We start from the raw sequence: 19,267 nt of genomic DNA on the forward strand, positions 1-19,267 counted from the left end.
TAGTTGATGGATGAACGCACACATATATCCAAACAATATCAAAATTCAAAGACTTAGGGTAGATCAGAAACATTATTAACCAAATGAGGACCATTATACTTCCAATGATTTATTTAGTACCTACAGTAAACTCTGTTTTCTCGCATTTGTTAAACTGGAACTCTCAAATGTCAGGCACCAGCCCCGCCAGCTCCACCCTGGGTTCTCCTGGCTGGACCTGCCCTCAGCCTGGGGCTGAAGCTGCCTGCTCTCAGACCCTGGGCTGCCAAGGTTCCCCGCACAGCCAAGTCGGGGCTGGAGCTGCCAGAGGGGCTCTATCCCCTTCCATCTCTAGAGCTCCCTCAGCCCCAGGATGCTGTGATTAACTCATCCGGTCCTGGGACTGGAGCTTCCGGCTCTCAGAGCTGGAGCTGCCCAGGTTCTCCTGGCCCTGGTGGAGTTCCCCCACACAGCCCGGGCTCTGTGCATTTCCTCATGTGCCCGGCACCACCAGCATTGCCCGGCGCACCTGTGGAGTTCTCCCACCCCCAGGGCTGCTGGATTTCCCCCAACCCTGGCACCCCAGCAGGCTCCCCAGGGCTGGAGCTGCCAGCATGGCTCCTCCCCCAGCCAGCTCCCTGCCACAGGGCTGGTGGGGTCCCCTGCCCCCTTCCAGGGATTCTGCGGCCACCTCACTCTCAAGCAGCATTTCTGAATATCCAGCAACCTCCCAGTCCTGAGGTTGCCAGATATGAAAGAGTTTACTGCAGACAGATTATAGGATACCCAGAGATAAAGGATATAGAAATTGGTTGGGCAGGGGATGGGCGGGGGGGGTGAAGAAAACTTGGAATGACAATTTAGCAAAAAGAGTACTTTAATCAAATGCTTTGCTGTTACTCAACACTTCCCATTAGAAAACCCTGTTTTCAACTGCTTATAACTTTGACAAAACTTTAGCCACTTGGACTGAAAATTTCCATATAATTTGTCCACCTAAGGTTGATTCTTTTTAAAACAGTTTGGCTGCTTTTTCCCTGTTAAAATCTTCTGAGCAACATGAAATTTTGCAGGTTGGTGGGTCTACATGTCAGATGTGAATGTTGCTGTGCCCATGAAAATCCACCGCAAATTAGGCCAAATTCTAAGTCTATGAAAAAAAAATCACAGTTCAGAAACACTCAGTAGAGACTACCTCGGGTTTCACAGCTACGTTTTCTGAAGATTCCCTCCAAACTGATAATGCTGCAACATGAGGATGTGCAGAATTTCCAATGTAACTTACACTTAGTGGAATTCTTGTGCCCCAAAAATTAAAAATTCTGTAACAAAATATTAAAAATTCTGTGCACGATATTTTCAAATTCTCCAAAATTCTGTGCATTTTATTTGTCAATTAACACAATACAATCACACCAGTTTCCATTATTGTGGTCATTTATTTCAAAATATCTGTCAGCAAGTATGTCTGTAATACAGACAACAACCACCATGGAACAGGATTTTTTACAAGGCATATTTGATACAGAATTCCAAGAAATAATACCTTTATACTACACTACATAACCAAAGCCCCACACCCCTCAGAAGCAGTGGAAAGGCTTGTGGAAATGAGGGGTAAACGTAGGAGCTGAGGGAGAGGGAAGCCTGGGTAGGGCAAGGAGGAATTGTTAGGGAGCTCCCCACCCTGCAGACTGTGGCTGATTCCTAACCTCCCCCATTCAGCCAGGCACACCTGCCCTTAACCTCATGTGTCCCTTCACCCCCACCCAGCCACCCACATGCTTCCCTCCACCCTCTTTTAAACACCTCCTCCCCACATACCCATGTGTCTCTGCTCACACTTAGCCATCCCCTGTCCCTATAGAGCTCTGCACCCCCATTCCCCATTACCACGTGGCCCTGTTTCCCCACTGTGACCGCATACCTTCCCATCCAGCTGTAACGAGCCTGTCTGACCACTCAGCAGCTTCATGCTGTCTGTTTCCCCATATTCCCCATCTCCTGGCCTGGCAGGCACTGTGAAGAAGGCAGGCTCTCTCTTTTTCCTACCAGGCTGTACTGCTCTGTTCTAGCACTACAGTGCCTTCTGGTAGTCAAAAGGCAGAACAGCAGCAACTTTCCAGCAGCAGCTTTTTTGCTGGGCAAAATATTTAAAAAGTATGTGTAACTCATAAATTAGGCACACACACAGAGGTACGGAATTCCCCCAGGAGTAGCAATTGTACTGTTGGGCTATTGTAAACTGAAGCAGGTCCACGTCTGAGCACCTGAATGGAAAACAGGGAGCACAATCTCTCTTGTGCTCTCAGTGTCCCGTCCCCCCTGCCCCAGGGCACTCAGGTGCCACAGAGGAGAGAAACTGGTGGAGAGAGTTGCTATGGAGAGAGGTCAGGCCTGGTGGAGCAAAGGAAGCAAATGGGAGAAAACTGAGATCAGACAAAGAATCGAGGGGGAGACAGAATGGCTGCGTAGGAGGTGGGATAGAAGGTGGGAAGCAGAAGGGAGAAAGGCCTGGCCAGGATTCAGGGTGTGAAGTACCCACACCTGGAACCATGGCTACCTGCAACACTATACTTTAACCATGCTTTCTTCTTTACAAATATGCTTCTCTGTGATCATCTGTGTGACAACATAATGGTTCATAGCAACACACATGCACTGATGAAACAGAAAACCCTTCACATGGTTTGCCTTTCTAATCAAAGAGCAGACATCCGTGAAGGCAAGGTCTCCTGAAACAGAATCACCATGAGACTAACCCGGCACCCACCAAAGTCGACAGAAAACTCCCAGTGCCAATGGAGGCGGGTGGAGCTAGGGAGGAGGGCAGGGTGCAGAAGAGGGCAGTTGCCCCAGGCCCCATAATTTCAAAGGGGTCCAGAGATCCGGGCCCCTCTGAAACACCATGAAAGCACTCCACTGCCACTCTGCACACAGCTCTGAGGGAGCATGGGGTGGACCCAGTCTGACTGCCATAAGCCCCGTCCCCCACTTTTCACCCGCACCCCCCCATTTGTGAGGCGGGAAGCCAGGCCCTCCTCCCACTTTGCCCCTAGGCTCACAGCTCTGGTACAGACTCAGGTTCGATACTAACTTGCACTCAAACTGATCTCTGTTGTTTTGCTTTTTCGTTTCAGTCTGTAACTTCGATCATGTTCTTCTGCAGCTCTTCTGATGTACATACGGCTGCATATCAGATGCTTGACAGGCATTGTCATGAGGTAAATATTATACACAAAGATATATCTGTCACTTGTTTTACTTAATACTTGCATGTTTTATTCAGAGATGCGCTGGTCCCCGTAGGCCTCAAGTTTGACACTCTCTCACAAACAGCTAGTGTAGGACATGAAGCAAGAATATCAGTATAAAAGGTTTTCATTAAAATGGGAATGTGGTTGTATTTCTCTGGATGAAAGAAAAAACAGTGAAAAGGAAGACATTTACAAGAATTTCTCCAAAACATCCACAGTTTCAGTTATCATACTGGAGACTTGGAAAATGACCTTCATTTTCTTGGATGAGATTATTTTGACAACCACAATATCCATAAAATGAATGGGCATTAAGACCCAGAGCATGAGGTTCTATTTTCCAAAGAGCGACTGTGTACACAGTCTGTGACTTAAGGTACAGGTCAGAAAGAGTTACCACTTCATTACTCATGACCTGCTGTTAATGCTAAGTTAGGTGATGATATGTTTCTATCAGACTCTTTGCCAGACATTTCTAAGCAATTATCCCAATTACTGCAGCCTTGTTTGCTAGCTTCCCTTTGGATAATTTTTAACATATGTTTTCTTTAGATGTTTTAGAAGAATGAAACTATATGCAAAGTAATCCAGTGCAAGCTATCCAAGGTAAACATGAAAATATGCCTATGCAGCAGACAATCAATTTGATAGAGAACAAAGCAATGCTTGCTTTAAATTCCCTCTAACAGAGCACCCTTGCATATGACATGATTCTAGTCACACGGTGACATTCTTGTCTGCTGCAGGTACAGGCTGTCACTTGTTCTTATGGCTAGGTTTCACCGTAACCATATAAAGGAAGAAGCATCAATAGATACTGACACTGGTTTAAAACTGGACAAAAGAGAAGGAAAAGGCATTGAGAAAGGAGTAGCTAAAGTTGTGAGTTTGTGAGGCAGAGAAAAAATCAGCCATGAGTGCTAAACAGGTAATAGGAAAAGGAAAATTAGAAACTTATCATATTGTAACTCCTGCATAGTGGAGAATAAAGGCAAGAGAGCACTTTTTTCAGAGGGGAGATGTGATATTGTAGATAAATCCTACATCTGACACCCTGCCGTAAGGGTTAGCAGCCTGGCCTGGAGAAAAAGGTGAAATTATATCATTCTGCAACATTTGCCACAAACATCAAACCTGGAAGGAATAAAAAGGGAGGAGGTGTCAAAGGTTGTCAGAGACAGAAATGACCAACAGGTGCACTGAACAGCCAGCCACAAGCTCATAGTGGTAGGTGGGTACATTTTGTATATCTACTGGACATTTGAGAGAGTTTGTTTGTCTATATGTCTGTCTATTTCTTCAGGAACTCCTCATAAACAGTCAGAGCTAGGATGATCAAAATCACTATTCAGCTTCCTCTTAAAAGAGCTTAAAGCAAGGTAAAGGTTTGGTTGTGCCAGGAAAATGGGATGTGCCTAGAAGGGATTGCTTTAAATTCAGGAAGTTTTTGGAGAATGCTGGGGTCAACTTCCTGGTACAAGTGCTGAAAGAACCAACCAGGGGCCATGCTTCTTTTGACCTTCGCTCAGATAGGGGAGGAAGCTGTGGGTGTCATCCTGGGCAACAGTGATTATGAGATGATTGACTTCAGGATCCAGACCAAAGGAAGAAAGGAGAGCAGCAAAATACATACTCTGGAGTTAAAAAGAAAAACAAAAAATGGATTTTGATTACCTGAGGGAACTGATGGGCTGAATACCTTGGGATGCTAACATAAGTGGTGAAAGAAGTCCAGGAGAGCAGGCTATATTTTAAAGAAGCTTCATTGAAGAGACAGGAAAAATAAAACCAAAACATCCTGACATTCAGTAAGAAAAACAAATATGGTAGGTGATCAGCTTGGCTTAACAGTGAAATCTTTGGTGACAAACACAAAACACAAGCAAAAAGAACCGGAAACTTGGACAGGTGACTAGAGAAGAAATAAATATACAGCTCAAGCATGCAAGGGTATTATCAGGAAGGCCAAAGAAAAATTGGAACTGCAGCTAGGATGGGATGTAACAGGTAACAAGAAAGGTTTCTACAGGCACGTTAGCAATAAGAAGGTGGACAGAGAAGGTGTGGGCTTTTACTGAATGAGAGAGGTAACCTCATTCAGGTATGGGAAAAACTGAAGTACTTAATGCTTTTTCTACCTCTAAATTTATAGACAGGTCATCTCCCAGACTGCTGCACTAGGCAGCACAGTTTGGGACGGAGGTGGGCAACCCTCAGTGGAGAAAGGACAGGTTAAAAGCTATTTAGAAAAACTGGACATACACAAATCCAGGGGGGCAGGATCAAGTGCATCCAAGGGAGGAAGAGTTGGCTGAGGGAGCTGGCTGATGTGATTGCAGAGACATTGGCCATTATCTTTGAAAACACTTAGCAATTGGAAGAGGTCCTAGACAATTGGAAAGTGGCAAATATAGTGCTCATCTTTTAAAAAGGGAAGACGAGAATTTGGGGAACTACAGACTGTTCAGTTTTATATCAGTACCTGAAAAAAATCATGGAGGGCATACTCAAACAATCCCTTTTAAACAATTCTGACCAACATGATAGTCTTCTATGATGAGGTAACTGGCTCTGTGGCTATGGGGAAGGCAGAGGACATGATATACCTTGACTTTAGCAAAACCTTTGATATGGTCTTCCATTGTATTCTTGACAGCAAGTTAAGGAAGTATGGATTAGATAAACAGACTGTACGGTCGAAAGAAAGCTGGCTAGGTCATTGGGGTCAGTGGCTCAATGTCTGGTTGGCAGTCGGTATAAAGACAGGGGGAAGGTAGATACACTGGAGGTCAGAGATAGCGCCCAGAGTGACCTAGACAAATTGGAGGATTGGGCCAAAAGAAATCTGATGAGGTTCGACTGCACTTGGGACAGAGGAATCCCAAAACACTGCTACAGGCTGGGGACCCACTGGTTAAGCAGCAGTTTGGTTAAAAATAACCTAGGGTTTACAGTGCATGAGAGGCCATGGGTCAACAGTGTGCCCTTGTAGTCAAGAAGGCTAATGACATATTGGCCGTGTCTACACTAGCCAAAAACTTCGAAATGGCCATGCAAATGGCCATTTCAAAGTTTACTAATGAAGCACTGAAATACATATTCAGAGCTTCATTAGCATGCGAGCGGCTGTGGCACTTCGAAATTGACGCGGTTCGCAGCCATGCGGCTCATCCAGACGGGGCTCTTTCTCGAAAGGACTCTGCCTACTTCGAAGTCCCCTTATTCCCATGAGCAGATAGGAATAAGGGGACTTCAAAGTAGCCGGGGTCCTTTTGAAAAGGAGCCCCATCTGGACGAGCCACGTGGCTGCGAGCCGCATCAATTTCGAAGTGCCACAGCCGCCCGCATGCTAATGAGGCTCTGAATATGCATTTCAGCACTTCATTAGTAAACTTCGAAATGGCCATTTGTGTGGCCATTTCGAAGTTTAGGGCTCGTGTAGACACGGCCACTGAGTGGGAAAGCTACATAATAGTTAAATCCAAAATACTCCATTATGTGGGGACACAATATGAAAACCTGAATCGCATTTGGCACAAAGGGTTAACTTTTCTTTTCTTTTAATAAAAAAATGACACTTGAAAAGGCATCATACCACATCTTAATGTTTACAGACAACATTTCCAGTCTGTTGCTATCAATTTGTCAAACAGGAAAAGTAAATTGCAGCTTCTGTCTGCAACTAAGGGATGCTGGCAAACTCCACATTTTAAAAAAAAAATTACATATGCCTCAGTGTTTAGTGAGGTCTCTGATTGTTGCAAAGGAAACAGATGACAACACAACCATGCTTTCTAAACAATCACCCTGCTTGATATTGTGCTGTTTGCAAACCGAAATGTAGTGAAGACCGGGAAAATTCAAAAATGTCATTTACTTTTTTAAAACAATTTGGCACTATACAGAATACTGCTCTCTCGGGTGATCATGGGAAATCTGCACTGCACCATTTGAGAGTCTGACTGGTTACACATTAGATGACATGCCAGCTGCAGGTGATCTGACAGATGAAGATGATCTGTCGGTTTCTAAGGAGTTTGAAGGAGACTGGAAAGAAAAGATATTTCTCAGAGCCACAACTCAAAATGAAAATTCAGAGGAAACTCTGAATGAAGAGGAAGAGGAAGACAATTCACCTGAAAGCTTGTTCAGATTAAAACCTACAGTGCGGCAATCAACATATGGAGGAATTCAGGTATTTCTGTGCTAAAAAGAAAGGTTACTTACCCTGCAGAAACTGGCTCCATGTGACGTTGCACCCAATGTGGATCTCACCGTCAGTGTGCATGCATCTCATGGCTATGATACTGGATTTTTTTGTAAGATAGCAATGTCCGTTGGAGGTATATGCATGTCTCCTCATGCTCCCATATGAGGGCAAAAACTGCAGAGCAGCCACGTCATTTTCCCTTCCCTCTCCTATTCTCTTGGGCTGGGTCTACATGAGCCCCTTCCTTTCGGAAGGGGCATGTTAATGAGTGGGTTCAAAATATGCTAATGAGGCACTTACATGAATATGCAGTGCTCATTAGCATAATGGCAGCCACGGCGATTCGAAAGTGCGGCTTTTCTAATCACGCGCCGCCCATGGAGACGGGGACCTTCCGAAAGGACACCCCCAGTTTTCGAAAGCTCCTTCCTATCTGGTGTGGTGTTAGGAAGAGGGGCTCTCGAAAACCGGGGGGTCCTTTCGAAAGGACCCTGTCTCCATGGGCGCCACAATTAGAAAAGCTGCACTTTCGAATCCCCGCAGCCGCCGTTATACTAATGAGGTGCTGCATATTCATGGCAGCACCTCATTAGCACCTTTCAAATCGGCTCATTAACATGCCCCTTCCGAAAGTAAGGGGCTCATGCAGACACAGGGTTGGGGTGCGTCTACATTTGCATTCCTCTTTTGAAAGAGGTATGCAAATTAGGTAAGTCAAAACGCAAATGAGGTGCATATTCGCATATCTGGCACCTCATTTGCATATTCTTATTTTGAAATAGCCTCTTTCGAAAGAAGAAAACCACATCTTTGAAAGAATCGTTCTGCCCATTAAATAAAAGGAAGTATTCTTTTGAAGATGGGATTTACTTTCAAAAGAGCAGTGTCTACACTGGCTTTCTTCCTTCGAAAGAGGCTATTTCAAAATAAGAATATACAAACGGTGTGCCAAATATGCACCTCATTTGCATTTTTGATTTACCTCATTTGCATAGCTCTTTCAAAAGAAGAGTGCACATGTAGACACAGCTTTGCACTTCAAAACTGTGTTAATCGAGGTCTTTAAAAGATGAAGAGTTGGTTGTGGGAGCTGTGCTAAACAAATCTCGAAGAACCACAGTTACTATAGGATAAGCAACATTGTTTTCCTTCAGGAATATGCCACTGTGGATCCCATTTGAAGTGACAGCAGCATCTTCTCTGGACAGTGGAAGCGAGGACTTCTGGTTATAAGTGAAACAGTGATTGAATTACTGCTCTCCTGAATTTGGCATTTAACCTTGCTGCCATGCCAAGGGCATAGTGTTAACACAAGTTACTATATTGCAGCCTTTCACATCACAAGACTGGAACATTACTGAAGCTGGCAGAAAATACTGCCAACTTCCTGGTGAAATGATACAGTCAGAGAGAGAGAACTGCTTGCTGGGATAGCACTTGAAAAGTGTGATCCATTCAAAGACTTTCTGTGACAAGACAACTCCATCACTCAATGGTCACAATGAAGTGGAGGGATAGACCAAATGGAGTGGTCTTGTTCAGTGAATAGAGCAAGGCCCTGGACATATCCAAAGGGTCCAGTTTCTTGTCTCCTGGTGTCAAATGTGGCATTGGAAAAGAGTCTGGCAAGGTGACTAACTAGTTCAGGTGAAATCCTGGGGCCATATTTGGGTTGAAATTGGAGTCTGGTCTTAGAGATTATATTGGAAGTGCAAAGTTTTTGTTGCAATAGGTCTGATAACACCTACTGTCTTGGACAATTTCAACTATCACAGTGACCATAGCCTGGCCCCAGCTGATGTTTGAAATTATTCTGGAATGTGGAGTCAATTAAAAGGCATATAGGAATCCTTGAGATCTCAGAAGGAGGAAGGCATCTGATAATGAGCATGGACTAAAGTCCTTTCTCAAGCTGAAGTTTAGGCATTTCCTGCTGTCCTCCGTATGAAACAAGTCTATTACTGAAGTCCCCCCAGTGATGGAATACTGACTCTAGAATGGACTTCTACAGCAACCATGCATCATTGATTACCATGTACCCTCAAGACACCTATATGTTTGCAGACCCGGGAAAGTATAGAGACTGTAAGGCAGGGGTTGGCAACCTGAGGCTCTGGAGCCACATGCGGCTCTTTAAGGAGCCACTTGCGGCTCCAAGTACTGCTGCTGATGACTCTACTGGTGGTTCTGGAGGCTGCCACAACTTAAACAATGCTCACAGTTAAAATGGAATTTAGGTCTTTTTGCTTAAGCAGCCGCAGCCTCCAGAGCCACTGAGCAGTCAGAGGCGACAAGGGGGAAGCCGGCAGGGCAGGGAGCCCTCCGCATGCTCTACCTGGGGAAAGGCAGCCTGCAGGAGAGCTGAGGAAAGGGGCAGCTAAGTCTGCCCCCACCTGCCAGAGCTCTGTAGCCACACTGAGGAGGCGGCAGCAGGGGAGGGCAGCAGCAGCGTGCGGAGCTTGTCATCTGAGGCAGGTAAATTCTGAGGGTGGCATGGCAGTTTGGGGCTGAAAGAGTTAAATCCAAAGATTTGTGGTCGGGGGGGAAGGTTTGGGGCTGAAGGGGTTAAGTCTGGCATTGGAGGGGGCAGGTTTGGGGGTTCAGGCAGGTACAGCCTGGAGATGGGGTTAACAACTTTCTAACTGGTACAAATCACTGTGTGTGTACTGTTCTTAAAAAAGGGGTGACAAAAAGTACAGTTTGATGTTATTTACTAAGGACTGTCTCGTATTCACACGTATGGCAGCTCTTGAAGTATTGATTTTGTAACAATTTGAAAAAATGCCTCTTCTCACTATTTCAGTTGCAGACCCCTACTGTAGGGTTACCCCGTGTTGATGATGACATATGCAGAGTGAAGTGGCTTTCTGGCAGAGATAGGAGGGTAAAAAACCTCCTTGCTTGTTTGTGTATCATGTAGTGGATACGTTGTCCACTACCAGCATGGAATTTCGCAGAACAGACAAGTACGCTCCATATGCTGCTCTGATATCGCTCCGCTCCAGGCCATCCATTTGTAGTTTTACATAGTTCCCAGGAAGACATTCCTTGCACTTACAGGTGGTTCAGCTTGGTACCACAGTCTGTCCCTGACTTTTTTTGTGATAAGTGTCATTAATGGACCAGGGTTTGAGACTGGCGCCTGTGTTACTAGGCAGACTGGATTTAGTCACCAACCGAACTTTCACATAATTTGAAGCAGGGCTCTCTTGTTCATGTGATGTCTGATTGGAGAATAGGTCTAGCTTAACGACAGTTATAAAGGCTATGGCAACGTGGTCTAAGAGTCCCAGATGTGTATACAATTGTCACTGGATTTGATTTTAGGTCATGTGCTATCTATATAGAGGATAAAATCTATCTCTGGGAAAGAAGCTTTTTCCAACTGGAAGTTGATCACAGCTCCTACGAACTTTGCCATCTGTGATAATGTTGTCATAGATGCCAATTCAATTGGTGCTATGGGGCAGGAGACTCCTGTCCACTGGCAGGCCTGGCGCACAGTCAGGGTTTGAGAGAGGCAGGACAGGGTTTGGGGCTTGGAGGAAGGGGGTCAGAAAGAGGTGGAGCCACGGGATGAGAGGAGGGTTAAGCATCCCCCAATCCCTGACGCTGGTGCCTCTGGTAAGAGTGATGACTTCTCATGGTTCACAAGCAGCCCCAGTTGAGAGAAAAGGAAAAAGCTGATACAGTCTCCTCTTGAGATCTGATTCTGATCAGTCAGTCATCTAGATACAGCTAAATGTGTATTCCACTTTTGCCAGGTATTATAATGACAACTCTTGGTGCCTGGTGAGTCTGAAAGGCAGAACCCTGTACTAGTAACAGTTGGGTCCCATTATGTATCTCTATTGTAGATGCATAGTGACATGGTAGTATGCATTCCATAAGCTGAGACCTATGGCCCAGTCTTGAACATGGAGAGATGGAATAGTGAAGGTAATACTACTCTCCTGAGCCTGTGACAACATGTGTATTTGTTGAGTTTCCTCTGATCTAGGACAAGATGAAGATATGTTTTCTACTTCTGAATGACGAAACAACTAATGTAGAAGCCTCTTCCCTTAATTCTGCTGGAACCAAATCTATGGCCCTAAGATAAAGCAGAAAGGCCACTTCTACTTCTAATGATTTCTCATGAAAATGGTCCCTGAAGAGGGCCTCAGAAGGGTTATATAGGTGGTCAAAAGCAGAATGATGATTTTAGGCATCCACCTGATTGATGTTATGGAAGATCATTACAGGTGGAATGGTAATTGGTGGTTTCTGAATGTGTTGCTCTCAGGACTGGATCTCACAAAGATACTAACAACACAATCAAATTTGTAGGAGAGGGATGAACTGCTGAGGAGGAAGAAAGCCGACACCTGTATTGCACATCAATCTTTCCTTAGCATGGTACTGAGGCTGCCTATAAAGGTAGCATGGTTCCTGTTTTCTTAATTGGTTTTGGTTGGGGATGGTAATCCCCCAGACAGTGCATTACAAAGAGTTCTGTTCTTTGCAGTGATAATATTCTGGCTTTGGGGAAGAATGCCTGTGATAGTTTGGTATATTTGAAGGTCATCTCTAGAAGAAGATATACCAAAGTCAGGGGAACTAATCTCCCAAAGGAACCAGAAGGTCACATCAACACGCCCATCATAATGAGAGCAAACTGAAGACCTTAGAGATGCACCAAGCACTCCCCGACTCTTGAGAACAAACAGATAAGCTGAAATCCACATGTGGCAACTCCCTGAAAGGGCAAATGTTCAAAGAACAGAAAACAAATTGATGATAAACATATGTAACTACGACTGGTTGCAACACAATTTTGCAAGACCCATAGGCTCAAATGGGATCTGGCAACTAAAAGTTGTCAGCTCTGCCACAGTTCTCAGAGTTTCTTCCTGCCAAGCAACAGCCTCAGAGCATCAGAATCGTGACCAATAAGGCTTGTCTTCCTTCTCACATCCAACCTAAAAGCTCATTATGTTGGTCAAGCCTATGCTTGTTGTGACTCTGTGAGTGTGTGTGCACACGCATGCATATGCTTATCTCTGTATTATGTCCTTAATAAACACAGCACATTGCCTTTTCCTCTAAAAATATCTCATGTGCTTTTTACAAGCATAACAATTAAATCTGTTACTAACCATGATTTTTAACTAATCCCATGAGTTAACGGTGATGAATCAAAAGCCCTAGTAATTATGCAGGTAAAAGTGCACTGTGCAATTAATTCTTATATTTGTTTTACCTTTTCATATCAATTAGATAAAAATGCATCATCCACTCTCATCAAATACAGTAAACGCTTCAACTAGCATTAATCACTGCAACTCTTTGGCCAATTTTTGCCCACTGAGGATCTGGCCCAGTGCGTAGTGTGCTATGAATAATAAATTATGGCCACTAATTTCAGTACAGGAGACCTAAATCTCTCTTGCACTGCATTGGCTCTCAAGTACTTATGGTGGCAAGGCAAATTCCTTGAAGAAACCTTTTTTGATATTTGATTTCTATGCACAGATTGTGTACATGCAGTAACCTATGTCTAACTTCACTGGACCATGGAAATACATGGTAGGAGCACACTGTGTTTGGATGCTGTACAAACACAAATCCAGATCACATTCCTTGCCCCCAACATATATGGCTTATCTGCTTGAACACTAGTAATTAGAAAGAATATGAGTTGGTCATGGAGCCTGTGATTTTCATGATGTCCATGACTTCAGCCCCATGGAGTGCAACTTGAACAGATAGTCTCTCCTTCTCCACACCCTGACGTAGGGCTCAGGCATTCAGCCCCCAAGTGAAACTCTGGCTGGCAGACCCAGGCAGTGGAACTTGCTCTTCAACCACTCTCCTCTCCAGCGGCCAGTCCTATCCTGTCACACAGCCACGTCGTGGGTGTCTGTGAATTCTCGTGCCTTGCCTATCATCTGCCTGGGACTTTTACTAAAAATACCCATGACAAAATCTTAGCCTTAATAATTGATTCTGACACCTGAAGCCTGATGAGAGCTGATTTATTAATATTGTTTGAACATGGTGAGTTCCGATACTGTGGAGAGGAGCACCCTGTGCGTTATTAATGCCACAATAATGCAAAATACTGCCAGTTTCTGCAGGGTAGCTGTATCTGCAAAAAAACAATCAAGGAGCCCTGTGGCAGGCTGAAAAACTGACAGATTATTTGGGCATAAGTTTGTGTGGGTAAAACCCAGTTCATCAGATGCACTTGGGTTTTTTCAAGCTGCCACAGGACTTGCCATTGTTTTTGCCAGTTTCTCATGTTCTCTCACTTCTCACCTTTCTGCAGAATGGTAGTTCTCATTTTCCTCTTAAAAAGCAAAAACAATGCAGCCCTGTAACTTCAAAAAACAGCCCTTTTCATGTGTTGATGGGATAGACTTCACATCACTTCTATAACCCAAAATTGAGCAAAATGATTGCACCTTTTTACTACCATTAGTGCAGTGAAAGGGGGAGATCTATTAGGCAGTAAACTGAAGGAAGTTCCCAACTGCCAGCCTAACACAATTCTGTTTGAACAATGCAGATATAGATAATGTTAAAGAATCTGCTGCTCTTTACATATATAAATCTCTTTACATACATAAAACAGTGAGAAGCGGCATTGACTTTGGTAACAACTTTTTCAGTTGCCTTCTTGGATGCAGAAACAGCAACAAAAGGGATAAGGACAAGAGCTGATATTGAGTGGATATTGTCCCACTGAACCACAAGATGATTCTCCTAAGTTTCATTTGTAATCAGCAAAAAGTGATCAGCTAAATGACTATGATCTTAAAACCCATAAACTTTTCTCATTAAATATTTTGCTCCATTCTAAAATTAATCTGATACCAAAATTCTGGCATAAGATCAATATCTTTTTGCAATCCTTACCTAAGTAGGCTGGTCTCCTCCCAAGGAAACTGTAATAACACAACATAGTAGAATACATAATATTATTTTTACAGCTGAGGTCTATAAATAAAACAAGTGAGGAAATGTTTAAGTAACTTATAAGCAACCATCTGGACAAGTGGTGAGTTTAATGCAGATAAACTAATAGGAAAGCTCTCTGACTTAAAATTCCAAGAAAAGACTTAGTAAACCCCTAATTTGGATATTAAACTAAGTGATGTGTTCAGGGCTAACAATATTTTGACATGTAAATCATGTATTTTCCCTCTTCATTCATATGTTTCCCTCTACAGTTTAAACTTTTAGAGATCTGTAAGTGACACTGCTACAAAAGAAAGGTATTTACACTGGCATCGAACCTATTATCTTATCTCTGTTGTTTTTTCCCATTTCCTATTTCTTTCTCTTTGCCAACCTCCTTTAACTCCATGCAGACATATAAAATAACAGTAAATAAATTGAGATGTGTATAACAACATGCTACATTCGCCATACCTAGATGTTCTTTCCACTGTCCAGTGCCATGACATAGCACTTGCTAGATTATGCTAGACTATGCAATATGGGTGTCCTGACTCTTAACAGTCAATATTTTTGGAACAGTGGCATTTGTTTTGGTTTTGACTGAATTAAATAGAACCACTTGAAAATTGAAAAGGGGGGTATGAATTTAAAAAAGAAATCTCTGCAACTGCACATGATAGTGAATGGGCTTTCACCCCATTTAGAGAAATCCCCAAATACCATTATTGCTACCAATGACACTCCTAATTCTTTTGAATTCACGTGCAGAATAAATTTTGTTATGTGAAGCAAGACGTGCAGATGTGCACCGCCATACATGCTGCCCGCTGTGAGCAGTTTTGGGCACTCTGGCAATCAGCTGAGCAGCAACTGAATCTCTCCTGGGTGGCTGCCCAAGCACACAGCTTACAGGAAACACTGATTGCTACCCAGTTACAAGAACTTACCCCAAAGGAGGCATAGAAAGCTAGCAAATAGTAGGCACAGCAGAGTCATTGGGCACGTGCTGTTCATCAGGAAGAGCTACAGTTCAGGCTATGTCTACACTACCAGAAACATTGTAATTTAAGGCAGTTAGCTCAAGCATACCAAGTGACTGCCTTCACTGTAAATACCATTAGCTCGATCTAGGCAACACTAATACCGACATCATAACATCAATGAAACTGGGTGGGCGCAGCGTCAGGTTCGAATTTAAAAGCTCAAATGAAGGCTGGTATGGAAGCGCCATGTCTTTGAATGGAATTCATTAGCCTCCAGAGGCTGAGTGGTGCTGCTGCACCTGGCTCCCGGCTCCATGCCACTCGCGGGAGCCAGGAAACTGACTGGTGCTGCTGCATCTGGCTCCCAGCTCCGGTGAGCCAGGCGCAGCAGCACTGGCCAGTTCCCTGGTCCCCCAAGATGCTGGGACCCAGGAACGAGGGTGAGCATTGGTGGCAGCCAGGGGCACAGCAGGGCCTGAAGGAAAGGGCCCAGAAAGTGGGCTGAGGGAACTGTGGAATAGGTACCCGTCATGCACTGCTACAACACTCAATGTTTGGCCATTCAGTGTGGCAGCACTGACTCGACTTTGCGTGGATTTTGTTGGGAGGTGAGGATACTTAACATCAAACGTATAAAACCCAGCATTATAAAATCAAATTTAATAAAATCGAATCTATCGGGTAATGTAGACATAAGCTAAGAAGCAGGCAGTGGTGACACAAAACACACTTCCCACAAGCCTCACTAAAAAAGCATTGCTAGTGAGAAACACGCACAGTGGATATAAGCACCACTGCAACGCCTGAAAGCACTTCCTGTAAGCTGCAGCTATTGCCTTTAGGTATCAGCGAGTTTAAATTTGTTCCCCCCATGATACAATCTACCGGGGTGACTTCCAGACTAAGTGCATCATTATTAAGCAAACTGCGCGGTATCACTTTTTTTATTTTGATCATCATTTAAAAATGTTCCATCTAATCAGTGTGATCATGCAAATCACCAGCAGGTCAATGGTGATGGAACCACGGGTCTGGGAGTGCTCCAGCACCGCCAAGCTTGAAGTGATTTACATTATATGGGTTTACAGGTTGGTTCAATGGCTCTCAGCACAGCTCCTACACAACTGGTTACAGCAAACCTGCAAAAAGAATAATAAAGGAAGCTATCTTATACCTTATGCTTGTTGGGACTGGTGACTGGGTTGACCACACTGACAATGCTATACTCAGGACAGCCTGCAAGGAAAGGGGCAGACAATCCCTAAAACTGGTGGTCGTAATAAGATCCACTGAGCCAGTAACTGAAAAGCTTCTGTAATGCTACATTTATACTCAAAAAGATATATACCCTGTAGGTGCTCCAGTCCTTGGCCCCCATCCCAACAGCCGTAGATAATACAGTGAGTTATTAAAGTCTTGAGTCACCTCAGTTTTAAGCAGTCCCAATGGACCAGACATTGATCCACAGGTTAATGTGTCTCAGAGCTTACCCAGTAAGTGTGAAGATGCCGATCATTTAGACTCAAGTTTTAATAAGAAAGGAAAAGGAAGGACAAGATTTGCGGTGGTTAAGATATCAGTGTGCACACAGATATGAGTCAAGTCCTTAGGGCAGTTTCATAGCAGAAATGGTGAGGCTGGTGATTTGTAAGTGTCTTGCTGGAAGCCATTTAAAAGGTTATAACCCAACAGACAGTCCAGGTGCCGCATCTGCTTGAGTCTCTCCAAGCATTTTCCAGATTATTCCAAATTATTATTACTTTCCATGTTCAAAGTTTAAGCAGACTAGAGAAGGCAGGATCAGGCCTGAGACTGTCCTTTATAGTACTCTAGCAAGCCGATAAGCCTCTTGACAGCAACTGTCACAGCAGGACCTGCCCTGATGAAGAAAAGTCAATGTAGAATGTTACTTTGAAGCTAATAATCTATTTCCTAGGCACACACAGGTAAACTAGCTGTATTCAGTCCCATGAAGCAATTAGCCAGCAGTTCAGTGTAGCATAACCAATGAATCTGAAGACAACATATATAGTATTAGTGCAACACAGTATCTTCCATCTTTGACCTTAAGGTTAACTGAATCATTGGCATGCATAATAGAAGGCCATTAAAAAACGAAAGTCAACTACCATCTACAACCTAATCTAGTTACATTGTTAAACTTCTAAATAAATACAGATATACTTAGCATCTACCACTGATTTCTATTACTGGAAATATACGGGTCAATGGTCAATGATTGCTTGTCTAACACACCTCTTCATAATTCACATACATATTATATTTCAGTGCCTTTGTTAAGTTGTTATGGGTCATGCAAAAGTTGACCAGTGTATTAGTATCATATACATCTTTCTTGCACATGTCCTATACCAGGCCCAACACCCAGACAATAGCTCCTCCTAGCCAGCAGAAGAAGACAGAAAACAAAATATGTTGATGATGTCATGGCCCTGTTTATAAGGGTCCATTCCTCTCTCCAATTCATTTAAATACTTCTAAAGCAGTTCCAAAGGACTAAACAGGTAAGACCTGCTGATGAATCAACAGCTAATACCTTTTAAAAAAAAAAAAGAACAGGAACCTCTCACATAATACCTGATACTAAATCCACACCTCCCTTCCTGGATATACAGGCTGCTCAGGTAGCAGAGCTGGTGGCAGCTGTGGTGAAAGGCATAAGGAGCAGAGTATGGGAGAGCATCACAAGTAGCACAGTGTCTTGCACTCTCTGGGCAGGTGTAGCGCCTCACTGAGGGGGGGGGTGTGTGTGTGAGAGAGAGAGTGAGACAGAGAGAGAACAGCAGAAGGGTTAGGGTCAATTTCCTGCTTAAGACCAGAATAGTATGTACTGAAGATATATCCTAAGAGTACATCATTTACCTGCAAACACTCAGCAACTAATTCTTTAGTAAATAGGATGCAAAATACCCTCTGCTAAATGTATAGATCAGCTCTTCAATCAATGCTCTCAGGACACTGTGCTACTTAAACATTACATCAGACCACTATTGCGACAGTTTGTATCCCTATGTTCAGTTTGTTTTTTTTCCAAATATGATAAATTTTATTTAAAGTATGATTTGTGACTTGAAAACTCACAATTTGCTGATAGTGATTGTTTTGGTTAAATATATGTGGCAACATTGTATATAAAGTTATAAAATTCTACTGTATAAATTGCTAAGACATGTTCTAAGTTTAGAAAAGCAAACAAACCAGTTCCTCAAAAACAAAAGGCAAATGAATACCTCTGCCAGGGGTCAACAAAAATCAAATGAACCTAATTAACCGCCTTTCTTTGGCAGGAAAATGGGTGTTGATGAAAAATCTATATTTTGGCAAAGAAAATATAAGGAGGTTCCTGTTTCCAAACGTTTTGTCTCCTGAGCTGCAGCTGGAGAAGATTTTCAAAGAAAAAAAAGGGAGAGAGAGAGCTATAAGAAAGGGAAATCAATGCCCCAAATAATCTTCCCCTTCATATCTACTCACAGCATACACAACATTGAAGGATAGAGGAAGCATCATGGGAATGGGAGAGGATCCTGCCACAACGGCAATAGGGCCTTTTGTTTTTAATTCACGTAGTTTGTTAAGTTAGGCATTAATTGCATTTTATCTTTTATTTCTTTGCAACCAATTCTGACGTTTATGCTGCATTATTTATAATCACTTACAGTCAGTCTTTCTGCAGTTAATAAATTTTTTCTATTGTTTTATCTAAACCAGTGTACTTGGACTGAAGTGTTTGGGAAACTCCATTTGAGATAACAGGATTTGTGCATATCACTCATTTTCTACTAATAAAATTATGGACTTTATATGAGCTTGCCTTGTCCAGGAAAATGACTGGCAGTCCAAGACACACATTTCTGGGGAAAGTGAAAGGCTGT

At 43.3% G+C, this 19,267-nt stretch overlaps 1 protein-coding gene across 1 annotated transcript in view; it reads right to left on the reverse strand.

Annotated features, from left to right (window-relative positions):
- ADCY2 (adenylate cyclase 2) overlaps positions 1-19,267 on the reverse strand; it is a 440,039-nt gene that overhangs the window by 158,997 nt on the left and 261,775 nt on the right. The gene's annotated exons all lie outside the window — the stretch shown is intronic.

The sequence above is a fragment of the Carettochelys insculpta genome, chromosome 2, assembly GCF_033958435.1.
Source record: "Carettochelys insculpta isolate YL-2023 chromosome 2, ASM3395843v1, whole genome shotgun sequence".
Taxonomy (NCBI): Eukaryota; Metazoa; Chordata; order Testudines; family Carettochelyidae; genus Carettochelys; species Carettochelys insculpta.